Source organism: Schistocerca serialis, chromosome 2 (genome assembly GCF_023864345.2).
Source record: "Schistocerca serialis cubense isolate TAMUIC-IGC-003099 chromosome 2, iqSchSeri2.2, whole genome shotgun sequence".
In the NCBI taxonomy this organism is placed as follows: domain Eukaryota; kingdom Metazoa; phylum Arthropoda; class Insecta; order Orthoptera; family Acrididae; genus Schistocerca; species Schistocerca serialis.
The window spans coordinates 539271033-539285330 of NC_064639.1; the positions used below are offsets into that span (position 1 = coordinate 539271033).

Here is a 14298-nt window from a genome sequence, read left to right on the forward strand (position 1 = left end):
ACGGAAATTTATCGGAGAGGAGGCAACATTTTGGAGTAGCCTTTTTTATACATAAAATAGGAATCATAGGCCAACCAGTTGCACGTCAAAAGTTTATTCAACCCTTTATCCAGGTTTCGGAAATGGAAGAGGATGTAGATGAAGATGAAGATGAAATGGGATATATGACATTGCGTGAAGAGTTTGACAGAGCACTGAAAGACCTGAATCGAAACAAGGCCCAGGGAGTAGACAACATTCCATTGGAATTACTGTCAGCCTTGGGAGAGCCACTCCTGACAAAACTATACCATCTGCTGAGCAAGACGTATGAGACAGGCGAAATACCCTCAGACTTCAAGAAGAATATAATAATTCCAATCCCAAAGAAAGCAGGTGTTGACTGATGTGAAAATTACCGAACTATCAGTTTAATAAGTCACAGATGCAAAATACTAACGCGAATTCTTTACAGACGAATGGAAAAACTGATAGAAGCTGACCTCGGGCAAGACCAGTTTGGATTTCGTAGAAATGTTGGAACACGTGAGGTAATACTGATCCTACGACTTATCGTAGAAGAAAGATTAAGGAAAGGCAAACCTACGTTTCTAGCATTTGTAGACTTAGAGAAAGCTTTTGACAATGTTGATTGGAATACTCTCTTTCAAATTCTGAAGGTGGCAGGGGTAAAATACAGGGAGTGAAAGGCTATTTACAATTTGTACAGAAACCAGATGCCAGTTATAAGAGTTGAGGGGTATGAAAGGGAAGCAATGGTTGGGAAGGGAGTGAGACAGGGTTGTAGCCTCTCCCCGATGTTATTCAATCTGTATATTGAGCAAGCAATAAAGGTAACAAAAGAAAAGTTCGCAGTAGGTATTAAAATCCATGGAGAAGAAATAAAAACTTTGAGGTTCGCCAATGACATTGTAATTCTGTCAGAGACAGCAAAGGGCTTGGAACAGCAGTTGAACGGAATGGACAGTGTCTTGAAAGGAGGGTATAACATGAACATCAACAAAAGCAAAACGAGGATAATGGAATGTAGTCGAATTAAGTCGGGTGATGCTGAGGGAATTAGATTAGGAAATGAGACACTTAAAAGTAGTAAAGGAGTTTTGCTTTTTGGGGAGCAAAGTAACCGATGATGGTCGAAGTAGAGAGGATATGAAATGTAGACTGGCAATGGCAAGGAAAGCGTTTCTGAAGAAGAGAAATTTGCTAACATCGAGTATTGATTTAAGTGTCAGGAAGTCGTTTCTGAAAGTATTTGTATGGAGTGTGGCCATGTATGGAAGTGAAACATGGACGATAAATAGTCTGGACAAGGAGAGAATAGAAGCTTTCGAAATGTGGTGCTACAGAAGAATGCTGAAGTTTAGATGGGTAGATCACATAACTAATGAGGAGGTATTGAATAGAATCGGGGAGAAGAGGAGTTTGTGGCACAACTTGACTAGAAGAAGGGATCGGTTGGTAGGACATGTTCTGAGGCATCAAGGGATCACCAATTTAGTAATGCAGGGCAGCGTGGAGGGTAAAAATCGTAGAGGGAGACCAAGAGATGAATACACTAAGCAGATTCAGAAGGATGTAGGCTGCAGGAGGTACTGGGAGATGAAGAAGCTTGCACATGATAGAGTAGCATGGAGAGCTGCATCACGCCAGTCTCAGGACTGAAGACCACAACAACAACAATATCTAGGTTTCGAAAGATATAAATCTGACTTGCGCAGAAGAAGTAATAACACCTAGTGAAGAGCCAAAGAAACTGGTACTCCTGCTTAATGTCGCATAGAGTCCCCGCGATCACGGAGAAGTGCTGCAACACTACATTGCATGGACTCGACTAATATCTGAAGTAGTGCTGGAGGGAACTGACACCACGAATCCTGCAGGGCTGTTAGTAAACCCGTAAGAGTACGAGGGGGTGGAGATCTCTTCTGAACAGCACTTTGAAAGGCATCCCTGATATGCTCAATAATGTTCATGTCTGGGGAGTTTGGTGGCCAGCGGAAGTGCTTAAACTCAAAAGAGTGTTCCTGGAGCCACTCTGTAGCAATACTGGACGTGTAGGGTATCGCATTGTCCTGCGGAATGCACAATGGACAAGAATGGATGCAGGTGATAAGATGAGATGCTTAAGCACGTATCATCTGTCAGAGTCGTATCTAGGCGTATCAGCGGTCCCATATCACTCCGAATGCACACGCCCCACACCATTACATAGCCTCCACCAGCTTGACCAGTCCCCTGCTGACATGCAGGGTCCATGTATCCATAAGGTTGTCTCCATGCCCGTACACGTCCATCTGCTCCATACAATTTGAAACGAGACTTGTCCGACAAGGCAACATTTTTTTTTTTATTTACACGTCAAGTTCCGTAGGACCAAATTGAGGAGCAAATATCCAAGGTCATGGAACGTGTCAGTACATGAACTTACAACATAAAAGTAATAACAGATAAAAATAAATGTTCATGAACCTGAAAAAAAGTCAGTCCATAAGTATAAGTAAACGCTATCAGCAATACAATAAGAATCAACTTAATTTTTCAAGGAACTCCTCGATAGAATAGAAGGAGTGACCCATGAGGAAACTCTTCAGTTTCGATTTGAAAGCGCGTGGATTACTGCTAAGATTTTTGAATTCGAGTGGCAGCTTACTGAAAATGGATGCAGCAGTATACTGCACACCTTTTTGCACAAGAGTTAAGAAAGTCCGATCCAGATGGAGGTTTGATTTCTGCCGAGTATTAACCGAGTGAAAGCTGCTTATTATTGGGAATAAACTAATATTGGTAACAAGAAACGACAATAAGGAATATACATATTGAGGGGCCAATGTCAAAATACCCAGACTCGTTAACAGAGGTCGACAAGAGGTTCGTGAACTCACACCACTTATTGCCCGAACCGCCCGTTTATGAGCCAAAAATATCCTTCTAGAATGGGAAGAGTTACCCCAAAACATAATACCATACGACATAAGTGAATGAAAATAAGCAAAGTAGACTAATTTACGTGTCGAAGTATCACTCACTTTTGATACCGTTCGAATAGTAAAAATGGCAGTATTAAGTCTTTGAACAAGATCCTGAACGTGGGCTTTCCACCACAGCTTACTATCTATCTGAACACCTAGAAATTTGAACTATTCAGTTCCACAAATCATATGCCCGTTCTGTGAGATTAAAATGTCAGGTTTTGTTGAATTGTGTGTTAGAAACTGTAAAAACTGAGTCTTACTGTGACATGTTTCTAGTCATCAACAGTCCAATGTCGGTGTTGACGGGCCCAGGCGAGGCGTAAAGTTTTGTGTCGTGCAGTCATCAAGGGTACACGAGTGGGCCTTCGGCTCCGAAAGCCCATATCGAAGATGTTTCGTTGAATGGTTCGCACGCTGACACTTGTTGATGATCCAACATCGAAATCCGCAGCAATTTGCGGAAGGATTACATTTCTGTCACGATGAACGATTCTCTTCAGTCATCGTTGGTCCCGTTCTTGCAGGATCTTTTTCCGGCCGCAGCGATGTCGGAGATTTGATGTTTTACCGGATTCCTGATATTCACGGTACACCCGTGAAATGGTCGTACGGGAATATCCCCACTTCATCGCTACCTCGGAGATGCTGTGTCCTGTCGCTCGTGCGGCGACTATAATACCGGTTCAACCTCACTTAAATCTTGATAACCTGCCACTGTAGCCGCAGTAACCGATCTAACAACTGCCCGAGACATTTCTTGCCTTATATAGGCGTTGCCGACCGCAGAGCCGTATTCTGCCTGTTTGCATATCTCTGTATTTGAGTACGCATGTCTATAATAGTTTCTTTGGCACACCAGTGTATTACAACCAGTACATGGAAGTCATAAGTGCATCAGAAAAAAATCAAAAATTAAATACAGTAGAAACATAAAATAAATTTACGTGTTACATATTGTATGGAAAGAGACAAGAAATCACAAGGCTTCGCCAACAGTAAAATAATTCATATATGATCCACATAAATGCTACAGCATAGCCATATGGCTTAATCAAAAGTAAAAATGATCCATGTAAAATATAAGGCTACGTGCATCATACACACGAACAGACAACTAACAGAACAGAACGGAAAAGGCAGCAGAAAACTTATGCCCAAGTGGCGCTCACGCAAGAAGCGGTGCCAATCACAAAAGACACCTGACACCAATAAAATCGTATCGATTAACAAGCCGCGTCATTTAGAATAAAACACTCGTGCTTTCGATAGGTGTCTGTCGGAGTCTATAGCGTTTCATTCGAAATGACAAGGCTTGTAAACCCATAACATTTTATTGGAGCATGGCACCGCGAAAGACTCCGAGTACCCAGACACCTGAAATATTAATAAAATTTCGCTAAAATAACGTTACAGAAAGAAGAACTTAACAAAACTTATAAAAAAACCTTTTTGAACTTTGCCAATGATAAAAAAAACTACGACGCACATTACAGTAGGATGATGACAGACTGTGTCTTTGAGAAAAATAACACCTTGAAACAGCGCGTGAAACCAAATACAGCTGCTGTGTCAATTTAAAAACTGGCCGAAAGCCACCGAAACAGTTTCTGTTTTTAAGCTATAATTGATGATTAAGAATAATGTCCCTCCAAATGAAATTGTGTTTAAAAATCTGAAATTCCTACAGCAAGTCCAATATAAAACCCTTCTCTACCCCACGCAAAATAATCGTGTCTTCCACATTTCATAGGCGAGTGCGCCAATGCATGAGATGATCGGCACACGTACAGCCACCGTCCCATTTACCCAGTAAATGTTCTTTGAGTGTCGCCCTGATAGCTCTTCCTGTCTGCGCTATACAGTCGCAGGGACAATCATTAAACCTTATTTTATGGACGCCAGAATGAGAAAATTTTTCGTCATCAAGCTTTAAGGCGTGAATTAAATTTTTCCCAGGATTGCTGTTAGTCAAACACGAAACTGTATAGCCATATTCGTTAGTAAGAAGAGGCTTATCTTAAATGAAATATTTCCTTTCTGTAATGTTATTTTAAGGTAATTTTATTAAAATGTCAGGTCTCCTTTGTGGTTGGCACCGCTTCCTATGTGAGCGCGACCTGGGCGTAAGTTTCCTGCCGGCTTGTCCCTTATGTCGTGTTAGTTGTCTGTTTGTCTGTACGATGCACGTAGCCTCAGATTTTACATGGATCATTTTTAATATTGACTAAGCCTTATGGTTATGCCATAGCATTTGTATGGAACATTTTACTGCTGACTAAGCCTTATGATTTCGTTTCTCTTCTTACATAATATGTAACACAAAGTTCATTTTATATTTCCATTGTACGTAATTTTTTATGTTTGTTTTTGCTGCACATATGACTTCCATGTATGGTTGTAATATATCCTACTTTTAGGTGTTATTACTTTTTCTGAGGAAGACCGATTTATATCTTTCTGACCTAGATAAAGGATTGAATAAACTTTTGACGTGCAACTGGTTGGCTGTATGGTTCTCATTGTATCGATAATTCTACACTAGTTGACTGCTGGCATGTTCAAGATTTTTTTTTCCTTTGTACACTGATGAAACAAAACGTTAAGACGGCCTTTGCTCAGTTGTATGTTGATCCACCTCTGGAACGTAATACAAAAACGAAACGATTCTGCATGGCACGGATTAGACAAGCCCTTGGTAGGTTTCTGGAGGTATGTACCACCAGATGACTACACGCAGGTCACGCAGTCCCTGTAAATTACTGGCCAGTGGTTTCTTGGCGCCGTGTTAGCGCCCGATAACGGCCGAGATGTGTTCCATCAGGTTCGGATCAGGCGAATTTGTTGGCCAAGACAACTACGTGAGGTCTCTATCATGTTCTTAAAACTAGTGTAGCACTATTCTGGCGCGGACAAGTATCCCGCTGCAAGATGACAGTGCCGTCGGGGATGACATCAAGCATGAAAGGAGGCATGTGGTCTGTTACAATATTCACAGAGTCAACAGCTGTCATGGTGTCTTCGATTAGTGCCACAGCTTCCACGGATCCACATCTACATCTACCTCTATTCTGCTACTCACAATAAAGTGCCTGACAGAGGGTGCAATGAACCACCTTCAAGCTGTCTCTCTACGTTCCACCCTCGAACGGCGCGCGGGAAAAACGAGAACTTAAATTTCTCTTACTTTATCGTGATGATCAATGCTCCCTTTTTGCAATCGGAGGAGAAGACTGGTGATTGAAATTTCGTGAGAAGATCTCGTCGCGACGAAAAATGCCTTTGTTTTAATGATTGCCATTCCAATTCACGTATCACGTATGTGGCACTATCTCCCCTATTTCGCGATAGTACAAAACGAGCCGCCCTTCTTTGAACTTTTTCGATGTCATTCGTCAGTCCCACATGATGCGGATCCCAAACTGCACAGCAATACTCCAGAATAGGGCGGACAAGCGTGGAGTAAGCAGTCACTTTAGTAGACCTGTTGCACCTTCAAAGTGTTCTGCCAATGAATCGCAGTCTTTGGTTTGCTCTGCCCACAACATTATCTATGTGGTCATTCCAATTTAGGTTATCTGTTATTGTAATCCCTAAGTACTTAGTTAAATTTATAGCCTTAAGATTTGTGTGACTTATCACGTAACCGAAATTTAGCGGATCTTTTAATGCTCATGTGAATAACTTCACACTTTTCCTTATTCAGGGTCAATTGCCACTTTTCGCACCATACAAATATCGTATCTAAATCATTTTGCAATTCGTTTTAGTCATCTGATGACTTTACAAGACGGTAAATGACAGCATCATCTGCAAACAATCTAAGACGGCTACTCAGATTTTTTCCTATGTCGTTAATACAGATCAGGAACAATAGAGGGCCTATAACACTTCCTTGGAGAACGCCGGATATTACTTCTGTTTTACTCGATGACTTTCCGTCTATTACTACGAATTGTGACCTTTCTGACATGAAATCACAAATCCAGTCGCACAACTGGCGCGATATTCTATAACCACGCAATTTCACTACACGTCGCTTGTGTGGTACCGTGTCAATAGCCTTTTGGAAATCTACAAATACGGAATCAATTTGAAATCCCTTGTCAATAGCACTCAACACTTCGTGTGTGTAAATAGCTAGTTGTGTTTCACAAGAACTATCTTTTCTGGATTCGTGTTGACTATGTGTCAGTAAATCGTTTTCTTCGAGGTAATTCATGATGCTCGAACACACCTGCAGATCGACGTTAGTGCTTTGGCCTGTAATTCAGCGGATTAGTCCTATTTCCCTTTTTGGGTATTGGTGTATCTTGAGCAATTTTCCAGTCTTTAGGTACGGAACTTTCTGTGAACGAGCGGTTGTATATAATTGCTAAATATGGAGCTATTGTATCAGTATAATCTGGAAGGAACCTGACTGGTATACAATCTGGACCGGAGGCCTTGGGTTTATTAATTGATTTAAGCTGCTTTGCTACTCCGAGAATATCTACTTCTATGTTTATCTTGGCAGTTGTTCTTGATTGGAATTCAGGAATATTTACTTCGTCGTCTTTGGTGAAGGAGTTTCGGAAAACAGTGCTTAATAACTCTGCTTTAGTAACACTGTCATCAGTAACTGCATCGTTGTCATCGCTCAGTGAAGGTATTGATTGCGTCTTGCCCAGGTGCATGTCCTCCACAGCATAATACTGCCCCCATCCGGCCTGCGTCCATAACAGTGCACGTTTCGAGCAGTCATTCGCCTGGGTGGCAGTGTGTCTGGACACGACCATGAACGATGTGTAATTACAAACATGACAGGCGACACGTTTCCATCGATCGATGGACCAGTCACGATGACCCCATGTCCATTGAAATCGTAACTGACGACGTCGTTTGATCAACATGGGAACACAATCGGATTTGCTGTGAACAGTGTGTCCTGCCTGAGTGCTGTACTCCTTTGTCAGATCTGCGGCAGATCGCCGCCTATTCTGCTTTAGCAAGAAGGTAAGTCCCCTACCTCCAAGTCCAGTGATGAGGGGTGGACGTCGAAAACCTCGTCCACTCTTGGTTTCCCCATCCTCAACCACGACAGCAGCAAGCGAAAAGCCCTTTCCCAGATGCTCGTTCCCAGGCGCTAGGTCATAACAATATGCCCTTTATCAATGCCGCTTACGTTAGTGATTTTCCACATTTGCGCCTCGTAGCGTCAGTAGAATGACGCCCCATTCATCTGTAGTCCTCTTATACAGGATATCCCAGAAGGAATGGTTAATATTCAGGGATGTGACAGGAACGATCATTCGAAGCGAAAATGTCTAGTAAACATGGGCTCTGAACTGCATACCTTAACAACTATGAGAACTTCTCCATCTTCGATTCCGTGAAACAAATCTCCTCTAGTGCAAGCTCTTAGCTTTCCATATTTTGCGAAGTGGTAGTATGGTCCAAAACAAGAAAAAACCTCTAGTAAACATGGAGCACTTGTTCTCTTCGCTACTGTGTAGCCAATCTCTTCTACAGAACATGTGCTCATAGTTCTTAAGGTGTGTATATTAGAGCCAATGTTTACTAGACTTTTTTGCTGGGAATGATCTTTCCTGTCAAATTCCGGAGTACTGACAATTCCTCCTGGGATAACCTGTATGCTTCTTTAGAAGATCATGTGTCCGCAAGGCCACCAGGCTGCATTCAGTCTCGCGGTGGTCGGTGGTCATAAGTTTTGACTCATCAGTGTATAGCTGATTCGGCAAGTTTAAGAATATGTCGAACCCCAGAAGTTACATATTAGTCAGGAAGTACAAAAATCTTATTATATCTGAAACTACTGACTGTTATCCACTCAAAATTTTTTGTAGGCAGATTATTTTGATATGAAAATGGTAAGAACTTTTCAGTAATATACCTAAAGCACAATTTTATACTACTATTTCACATACTTATGAGGAAAGTGCCCCCCCCCCCCTCCCCCTAAAGTAGGCGTTCTAGTCTCCTGGCTCTGCATTCGCCTGACCGCTAGTTGCTACTTATCACTTCGACGTTATATGTTTTGACAGTTTATATAGTTTTTATTGTGCTGTATTTTTCGTTACTTCTCCCAGATATCAGCATGTAAGTCTTTCAACCCACATCTGTTCTTGAAACGTAATATTCAAGGTTAATGTTTATGTCTAAAACGTTTCATTTAGATATTTGGTTAAAAATTTAATTACTTAACAAAACGTAGGGTGTAGCTGCCTAAACGAGACTTCCTTAAGCTGACGAAACCGAACCGCTTACTTTTTCGTGTTTAAAGTCTGCCTGTCTTATTGGCTAGGAGTTCTACTGCAGATTCGAAGAAGATAATGGGGAGATCTTCTAAAATGACTAAAGCTATTGATGCAGTTCAGTAAAAGATGAGTTGGAAGAAGGTCGACAAACAGTTTAATGTAAAAAAGAAAATGAAAAAAAGGAACAAAGCTTGTGAGGTTGTCCGACATGAAGGTCGGTACACTTGAGGAAACAGCAAAACCAAAGAGGCAGACCTGTAATTTTGGGCAAAGATCTTAAAGAAGAGTTGATTTAATACTGTCTTGCTATGGAATCTCCTTTCTTAGATCTTACTCATAATAACTTGTACAGAATGGCCCTACAATTTGCAGAGAAAAATAGCACTGAAAGTTCTTTCATAGGCCAAATTGAGGGAAAAAAGTAAGTTTGACTTTTTCTTACGCGCCACAAAACCGCACTGTCAGAATGAAAGCCTACAAAAACGTACTTCACCAGGGGTCTTGGGTTCAGCGAATAAAACAAAGAGAAATTTTATAACCTTCTGGGTGATGTTATATTATACCTAGTATGAAACTAGATTATGTTTTCTCTGATATAATACATTTTCCAGTTTTGTTTAGTGCTATTTCGATTATTTTTAGGAGGAATCTGATTTTGTCAAATATTTTTCAAACTCGCTAGGTATAATGTTTTTGAAAATAATTTTTTCCATATGAACTTTTAATTAGATTTTCTAAGAGCAAAATGTAAATGGTGACAAAAATGTAAAGTAAATAATACATGCTTTTAAAACATAATTTGTTATTATTTTCTTTTTTTAAAACAAAAGAGGGTCCGCTTTTGAGCACTTTGCTCTATTTTATGTCTTCTTTACAATAATACCATACTGTTATATTTGATTAAACGCATTACATCTTCATATGAATCCTGGCCAAAATAAGTTTTCTAGTATCAAACACAGGTCTTACCTTGAGAAAGAACTTCTTGAAAATATACGATTGGAGTACAGCATTGTATCGAAGTCGATCACGGACGATAGGGAAACCAAAAGAGGAAAATCGAATCGTTTGAGGTTTGGTGATTTACAAGAAACTGAAAATTAAGTGGACTGGTAACACAAAAAATAAGTACGATATGATATTGCAGTGCTTGTGTTATTCCAAATTACGATGCAAAGTTCCTTCAGACAAGCATGCATGTCTGAAGAAACAGGCACAGCGACGACTGCAGCCGTTATTAAATACATTAAATGCAATCGCAGTTGTGAATATGGATAACCATCGGCTTTATAATGGAATGACGACAGTGAAAATTTTTGCCGGACCGGTTCTCGAATAATTTGAAATGTGTGGTAAGTTCCTATGGGACCAAACTGCTAATGTCATCAGTCCCTAGGCTTAGACACTACTTAATATAACTTGAACTAACTTACGCTAAGGACAACTCACACACCCATGCCCGAGGGAGGACTCGAATCTCCGGCGGGGGCAGCCGCGCAAACCGTGTCAAGGCGCCCAAGACCGCACGGCTAGCCCGCGCGGCCTCGAATGATTATCGCGAGCGGTCGCCATATCATATGGCCATTCGAGCACGACTGAAGTCCAGTCTCAAACTTCCATATATTGTCAACTGTTTGTCTACAATCTGTACTTGTACATCCATTATGTATATTCCCATACAGAGGAGACATTTTACTCGAAAGTCGCTTGCCCGTTGTGGCGGATAAATATGATATTGCAGTGCCTGTGTTATTCCGAATTACGATGAGGCTCTAACAAGGTCAGAGAGGTAGGATACACGTCAAATGACATCAGCCAATCTGACGTAAGATTACCCCATCATAACTACCCTGTTGCAAACCTTCCCAGCAAACATGTTTTCAGACATAATGATTGAAGCAGAAGAAATGAACTAAAATTTGTGCTTCAGTCATTAACGTAGATAAAAAAAAAGCACTACGTCTTCAGGCCACAAATGGCCCATCGGGACCATCCGACTGCCGTGTCATCCTCAGCTGAGGATGCGGATAGGAGGGGCGTGTGGTCAGCACACCGCTCTCCCAGTCGTTATGATAGTTTTCTTTGACCGGAGCCGCTACTATTCGGTCGAGTAGCTCCTCAATTCGCATCACGAGGCTGAGTGCACCCCGAAAAATGGCAACAGCGCATGACAGCCCGGATGGTCACCCATCAAAGTGCCGGCCACGCCCGACAGCGCTTAACTTCGGTGATCTGACGGGAACCGGTGTATCCACTGCGGCAAGGCCGTTGCCCTATCTTAGATAAAGAAGAGACTTAAATGTCTCAGGGAAAAATATAATTATATGATGTTTTCAGACAACTGAAGCACGGAAATGATACGTTTCCGGACACAGATTTGTATTCAAAATAGTATGTACTCACTCCCCTCTCCAATTCCTAGAAGTCTGTAACGGGAAATTCTCAACACCCTATATACAGAGTGAGTCACTAACTACTGCCACCTTGAACAACTCCGAAAGTATGATAGTAGCTTGGAATGTTTGTGGGATAAATGTTGCATGGCACAACGGGGGCCATAATATGACGTTGGATTTTTGTTGCTAGGTGGGTGAAAATGGCTCTGAGCACTATGGGACTTAACTTCTGAGGTCATCAGTCCCCTAGAACTTAGAACTACTTAAATCTAACTAACCTAAGGACATCACACACATCCATGCCCGAGGCAGGATTCGAAGCTGCCACCGTAGCAGTCGCGCGGTTCCAGACTGTAGCACCTAGAACCGCTCGGTTGCTAGTCGGGGTCGTGTCAGATCTATGAAGGTCAACCTTTTTTTTTTAATGGGATGCTATAGTTTGGTATTTATTTTGTGATAGCTGTTATCGAGACGAACCCAATGCTGTGTGAACAGTAAGGTCTTTTAAGGTCAACGACGGTCGAAATGGTGGCATGAACGACCAAGTACAGAAGGTGTTCGAAATGAAGGCCTTTGGTATCAATGCAGTGCTGCAATCTGCTTACCATGGATTGAGCAGTATTCCTTATCACTTCGGCACTTATCGAAGAACATGCTCTGACAATTCTCGCTCGTATATCGTGTAAATAGTAAATATTTGCCGAATACGGCGTATCCATCTAACTTGACTTTGACACGTAAACAACATTCGACAGTTTCGCAATACAACACTAATAGGAACGGTAAGACTACTATCGTCGAATCATGCGAATGTGAATTATGTATTCCTTCAAAGAACAAGTCGATATGCTTCTCATTTACGGAGACTGCCAACGAAATTCAGTGAGAGCTATAGACTTATATGCTGAAAGATATCCTCAACGTACTCACCCTACACGTTATACATTTAAATATGTGTATGATAAACTGAGAATAACTGGGTCTTTAACGCATCGGAAACATATCCGGCAAAGGAAAGTTACAAACGAGGAAACGGAAATTGGTACTCTTGCCACTGTGGTCCGAGATCCTTCTGGTAGTTCGCGTTAAATTGCAAGGGTATCTGCCATTAGCCAGAGTAGTGTTGTTCGTGTTCTGCATCGCCATAAATATCATCCTTAACAAATCAGTGTCCACCAAGAATTACCTGGTACGGATTGCATGCGTCGCATTGAATTCTGCCGATGAGCTCAACTTAAGATTCAGAGGGATGACACATTAATTAATTTGATTTTATTTACTGACGAGGCTACTTTCACGAACCATGGAAATGTTAATTTGCATAACACGCATTACTGGGCAACTGAAAATTCATATTGCCTTCGGCAAGTTGCAAACCAAAACCCGTGGTCGGTGAATGTATGGTGTGGGATTCTGGAGGACAGGATTATAGGCTTCAATTTCATCGAAGCAAATCTTAATGGTAGGAAGTACACCTCATTCCTGCAAGAAACATTAGGTTTGTTATTGGAAGAAATAACTTTAAGAATAAGGAACAGATTGAACTATCAACACGATGGGTGACCGACACATTTTTCGCTGATGGCTAGAAATGAGTTGCAGAGACAATTCCCAAATCGTTAGATTGAACGCGGAGGAGATGTGTCGTGGCCAGCTCGTTCGCCAGACTTGACGCGTCTGGATTTTTTCTTGTAGGGATTGGTAAAAGACATTGTTTATAAAGACGTTCCAACTACACCTGAAGATACACAAGAAAGAATCGTCGGAGCATGAGCTTCGATAAGAGCCGATGTGATAAGAAATACGACTCAATCCATGATAAGAAGATTGCAGCACTGCATTGATACCAATGATCATCACTTCGAACACCTTCTGTAAATGAACGTTCATGCCATCTTTTTGACCTTCGTTGACCTTAGAAGACCTTACTGTTTCACATCATAGGATTAGTCTCGATAGCTGCTATCAGCAAATAAGTACCAAACTATAGCATCCCATAAAAAAAAACAAAGCTGACCTTCATATTTCTGAAGCGACCCCACCTAGTGACAAAAAACCAACGTCATTTTATGGCCCCCATTGTCCCATGCAACTTTCGTCCCACAAACTTTTCAGCTTGTATCATACTTTCGGAGTTATTCTTGGTGGCAATAGTTAGTGACTCACCCTATATACGGAGTGATTAAACTTTCAAACCTCTGTAGAAATAACACCACTGGTCAGAATGACGTCAAATTGCTACGGAATATTATCGGGGAAGGGGGAAAACGTATGGCAGAACAAAAATAAATATTTACAAAATGGAGCAATTGATAGCGCAATAATCATCATAATTTAACAATGGTCGACTACAAATGAATCATGCAGCAATGCCCAAGGTGTACGTTTGACGTTAAACAAACTACACTACTCAGTGTGCATGGGGGTACAGATGTGATACTGTTAGTTACGTAAGCCCATCCACCACGGCAAGGTCATATCACATCGGATGGGAAAAATCGGTTTTTAATTGTCCTGAGGCCACAAACCGCATAAAAAGCATCAATCATAATCAAATCGGATTATTAATTTCCGTGTGACTGGCGCAAAACATGTTCAATATGCTGTCCACCGTTTTCTGCAACAAGTTGAAATCGAGATACAGCATGTTCCACAGCTGATCGAAGTGTTTCCAGG

The 14298-nt window shown here is 41.4% G+C and overlaps 1 protein-coding gene and 1 pseudogene across 1 annotated transcript in view; both read right to left on the reverse strand.

Annotated features, from left to right (window-relative positions):
• The window catches only part of LOC126456186 (sperm flagellar protein 2-like), a 189656-nt gene that overhangs the window by 138625 nt on the left and 36733 nt on the right, over nt 1–14298 (reverse strand). The gene's annotated exons all lie outside the window — the stretch shown is intronic.
• LOC126459430 (5S ribosomal RNA) lies at nt 11382–11499 on the reverse strand (annotated as a pseudogene).